A 5,704-nucleotide genomic window follows, 5' to 3' on the forward strand; every position below is an offset into this window, starting at 1 on the left:
TTTAAGAATCATCACAAAGAAATTATTATTATCTTAATTTTCCACATGGTAAAACTGAGGCTTAGAAAGGTAGGATGATTTACCTGGAATCACATAGCTAACAAGTAATAGAGCTAGGGGTTTCCCCCTACTATTTGGTTAAATCATATGAAATTGCTTTTTTGTTGGTCAGTGATGGTCTAATATTGGGAATTTCATGTTTCAATCTAATAGAATGTGAAATCCATGAGGATAGGGGTGTTTTTCTCTTTTCTTTGTTGTTACATCTGAATAGCCTTGACTAGTGTTTGACCTATAATAGTGGCTCAATACATATTTGTTGAATTAGTGAATGGAAAGTTTTGTTTGTTTTTAAGGTACACACCTTTTTCTCTAAGGTTATGTATCCCAAACATCAGTCATTTTTTTTAACATCTCCAATATTTTACCATATCCACATACTTATATACCTTTGAAAATAATCTAATGGGTGTTGATCATATCTCAGTGAGTGTATGCCACCTTTTGGATACTGCTGCTCTTAATACCTGCCTGGCTACAGGGAGGAAGAGGAGTGAATAAATGTAGCAAAACAAAACAAAACAAAAAGTTACCAGAGTTATTAAAAGGCCTAAGATGTAAATGGTCCTCAGGGCAAACAGCAAATGAAGATACATCTATTCAAGAAAAAAATATGAAAATTTAGTAAGAAAGGTGAGAATTTGTGAACTAAGACCATTATCTCCCTTCTCTCAGCTCAGAGAGGTAGAGACCCCACTCCATACACCTGTAGCCAAGAACAGACAGTTTCTTCTCCTTCTAGTTCCTGGTTGGAAAGCTTTATTCTCAAGAGGAGCAGAATGTCAGCATTTTTCATCCTTTCCCCAGCTACTTATTGCTGAGACTAAATACCAAGGAAAATATGGTTAAGAGGTGGGGCTTCCTCGTGCCACACAGCCTCTAGTTGTAGAACAGAGGCTGTATCTTGGGTACAACATGCTGAGAAAACTGGGCACTTGTCATTTTGCCCTTAAGGTTATGGTTCCACACCAGAACAAGTTGAGAAAGCCATATGCCCTCCTCCCCACCAGTGCTTATCTCCTAGAATAGAGGTGTCATTCAGACAGAAGCTTGCCACTAGCCCCAGAGCCCTGTTTCAGAGATTGTGCCAGGGAGAGAAGAAGTCCATAAACAGAATATTCCTAATCTCTTCCCAAAGGAATTAATGCCATTTTTTAAAGAAAGCATGGAGGGGTTAAAAACTAAGGGCAAGAAAGCATGGAGAAATTAAAAACTAAGGTCACTCTCAAGAACAGTAGAGATTGTGGTGGAAGGCATTTGTAGGAGATTCAAGATATAGACACTGCTGTAAGCCAGCTAATTTACAGATGACAACTGGGGAGTAAGATAGTTGGCACGAGCCCTCTGGGATCAGAACAAATATCAAACACTGACCTCAGAAACCATTTCTTCAGAGGAAACACAATTTGACTGGATTAGTTTGTAGAGCAATTTATGCCCCTGAGCATTGTTAAAAAAAAAAATTGGTAATCAGCCAGTTGTCAAACATATGGGCAGTTCACAAATATGTGGCAATTAAACTACGTACCTAAATAAACAATGAGCAAAAAGGAAATTAGAAAATGTTTTGATATGAATGAAAATTAAGATATAACATGTCAAAACTTATAGAATGCAGTCCTTAGATGGAAATTTATAGTTGCAACATGCCTATATTAAGAAAGAAAAAGTATCGCAAATCAATTACCTAACCTTCCATCTTAAGACACTGTAAAAGAGGGCGCCTGGGTGGCTCAGTTTGTTAAGCGACTGCCTTCGGCTCAGGTCATGATCCTGGAGTCCTGGGATCGAGTCCCACATTGGGCTCCCTGCTCAGCAGGGGGTCTGCTTCTCCCTCTGCCCTCTTCCGCTCGTGCTCTCTGTCTCTTATTCTCTCAAATAAATAAATAAAATCTTTAGAAAAAAAAAGACACTGTAAAAGAAGAAACTAAATTTAAAACAAGCAATAAGAAGTAAATGATAATTAGAGTGGAAATTAATGAAATAGAGAATAGAAAAACAATAGAGAAAATCAATGAAACCAAAATCTGATTCTTTGGAAAGATCAACAAAATTGATAAGCCTTCAACTAGAGTGATCAAAATAAAAAGAGAGAAGACTCAAATTATTAGAATCAGAAATAAAAGAGAGATTACTAACAGCCTTACAGAAATAAAAAAGATTATAGAGGTCTATGATGAATAATTGTAAGCCAACAAATTGGAAAACTTAGATGAAAAGGACAAAACTGTCTCAAGGAGAAATAGCTAACCTGACTAGACCTGTAATAAGTGAAGAGATTGAATTAATAATACAAAAACTACCCACAAAGAAAAGTCCAGATCCAGAGAGCTTCAATACTGAATTCTATCAAACATTTAAAGATGAACAATTATTTATAAATTCTCCCAAAAAAATATAAGAGAAGGGAATACTTCTCAACTCATTTCATGAGGCCAGCATTACTCTGATATCAAAGCCAGACAAACACAACACAGGAAAAGTATAGACCAGTATCTCTTATGAAAAGAATTTAAAAATCCTCAAGCAAGGTAATCCAGCATCAGATGAAAAATTATACACCATGACCCAGTGAGATTTATCTCAGAAATGCAAGGCTGGTTTAACATTTGAAAATCAATTAATGTGATACTTCATATCAACAGAATAAAACATAAATTCTCATGATCTGAGTAGATAGATACAAAGTATTTGACAAAATCTCACACCTTTTCATGATATAAACATCCAGAAAACTAGGAATGCAAGGGAACTTCCTTAACCTGATATAGGACATTTATGAAAAACCCATATCTGAAATCATACTTAATGAAGAAAGACTAGATGCTTTTCCCCTAAGATCAGGAACAAAACAGGATGTCTGTTCTCACCACTTCTATTCAACATTGTTCTGGAAGTTCTAGCCAGGGCAATTTGGCAAGAGAATGAATAAAAGTCATCCAGATTGGAGAGGGAGAAATAAAACTCTATTCACAATTGACATGCATTTTTAATAGAGAAAATCCTAAGAAATCAAATGAAAAACTAATAAAACTAATGAGTGAGTTCAAAAAGGTTGATCAACAAGATCAACAAGATCAATATAAAGAAATCAATTATGGGGTGCCTGGGTGGATCAGTCAGTTAGGCATCCAATTCTTGGTTTTGGCTCAGGTCATGATCTCCAGGTCCTAGGAGATCAAGTTCCCAGTGGGGCTCTGCACACAGCAGGGCATCTGCTTCCCCACTTCCTCTCCCTCTATCCCTTCCCCTGCTAACACCCTCTCTCTTTCTCTAAAATTAATAAATAAATCTTAAAAAAATAAATTATTATATTTCTATGCACTTGCAATGAAAAAAATCTGGAAATTAAGAAAACAAGCCCATTTACAATAGCATCAAAAATCCTAAAATTTGTAGGGAATCAAAAAAGACCCTGAATCACCAAGGGAATGATGAAAAAGAAAAACAAACCAGGGGACATCACGTTGCCTGACTTCAAGCTATATTACAAAGCTGTGATGACCAAGAGAGCATGGTATTGGCACAAAAACAGACACATAGACCAATGGAACAGAATAGAGTTTCCAGAAATGGACCCTCAACTCTATGGTCAACTAATCTTTGACAAATCAGGAAAAAATATCCAAAGGAAAAAAAAAAACAGTCTCTTCAATAAATGGAGGTGGAAAAATTGGATGGCTACATATAGATGAATGAAACTGGACCATTCCTTTATACCATACACAAAGATAAACTCAAAATGGATGAAAAACCTTAATGTGAGACAGGAATCCATCAAAATCCTAGAGGAGAACATAGGTAGTGACCTCTTTGACATCGACCACACCAACTTCTTTCAACACAAGTCTCCAAAGGCAAGGGAAACAAAAGCAAAAATGAATTTTTGGGAATTCATCAAGATAAAAAGCTTCTGCACAGCAAAGGAAACAGTCAACAAAACTAAGAGGTAACCCACGGAATGGGAAAAGATATTTGCAAATGACATTACAAAAAAAGGGCTGATATCCAAGATCTATAAAGAACTTCTCAAACTCAATACTCAAAAAACTAATAACCCAGTCAAAAAATGGGCAGAAGACGTGAACAGACACTTCTCCAGAAAAGACACAAAGGGGGGCAGAGCAAGATGGCAGAGGTGTAGGAGACCTGGGTTTCGTCTGGTCCCAGGAATTCAGCTGGATAGGGATCAAACCATTCTAAACACCTACGAACTCAACAGGAGATCGAAGAAAAGAATAGCAACAACTCTCTGAATGGAAAAGCGACCACTTTCTGGAAGGCAGGACGTGCGGAGAAGTGAATCCAAGGCGATATTTGGGAGGATAGGTGGCGGGGGAGGGGACCTCTGTCCGCCGCTTCTGGCAAGTGATAGAGCCACGGAGCACAAAATCGGAACTTTTAGAAGTAGGCTCAGCTGAGGGACGTCGCTCCAGTGGCTAAGTGGGGGTGGAACCCTAGCGGGACAGTGTGGTCTCAGGACCCTGGGGGTCACAGAAAGACCGGGGGTGCCTGAGTGCAGCAGAGCTCCCAGGTATCGGAGCAGGGAAGCCGGCTGCAGAGATGAAGCCAAGGAGTGGGCTCTCAGCTCAGAGTTACCATAAACAGTGATCCGCAGCACAGTCGGGCCACTGCTCTTCCAGCAGGGATCCAACAAGCAGCAGATCCGGGGAGACTCCGCTTCCTCCCCCGGGAGAAGCGGTGTGGGAGTGCAGTGCAAGGATCTGCTGGGTTTGGAGACTCCACAGGGGGTCAGGTGCCAGAGATAGAAACACTCGGTCACAGGCCGGGTGAGCATGGAGTGCGGCCCGAAACCAGGGAGATGGGAGTGATTGACTGCTTTTCTCTGGGGGCACACTGAGGAGTGGGGCCCCAAGTTCTCCGCTCCTCCAGGATGGAGATTGGGAGGCCGCCATTTTCACCCTCATCCTCCAAAGCTGTACAGAAAGCTTGCAGGGAACAGAAGCTCCCGAGAGCAAACCAGAGCAGATTACTTAGCCTGGACCCAGCAAGGGCGGGGCAATTCAGCCTCCGGCAAAGACATTTGGGAACCATGGCAACAGGTCCCTCCTCTAGAAGATCAGCAAGAACAGCCAGCCAAGACCAAGTTTACTGATCAATGAGAACGGCAGAACTCCAGAGCTAGGGGAATACTGCACATAGAATTCATGTGCATTTTTTACCATGATTCTTTAGTCTTTCAAAGTTAATTTTTTTAACTGTCTTTTTAAAAAATCTTTCTTTTTCCCTTTTTCAACCAACATCTTATCAATCCCTTTTTTGAAAAACATTTTTTATTTTTCATTTTTAGAATCATATTCTATCCCTTCATAGTAGTTACCCTTATTTTTGGCATATATATATATATAAGTTGTTCTCTCTTGAAAATTTTGAGATACAGTTTCTTCTAACAGATCAAAATATACCCTAAATCTCTAGTGTATGGCTTTGTTCAAGTCTTCTGCCTGATCACATTCTCTCCCTTTTTTTTTCTTTTTTTAATCCTCTTCTTTCTTTTTTCAAACAACTTCTTATCATCAATTCCTTTTATAAAATCTTTTATAATTTTCATCTTTACAGTCACAGTCCATCCCTTCATTGTATTAACCCTTATTTTTGTACATATATATATATATATTTCTTT

The sequence above is a fragment of the Leptonychotes weddellii genome, chromosome X, assembly GCF_054177405.1.
Source record: "Leptonychotes weddellii isolate Sample4059 chromosome X, ASM5417740v2, whole genome shotgun sequence".
Classification (NCBI taxonomy): domain Eukaryota; kingdom Metazoa; phylum Chordata; class Mammalia; order Carnivora; family Phocidae; genus Leptonychotes; species Leptonychotes weddellii.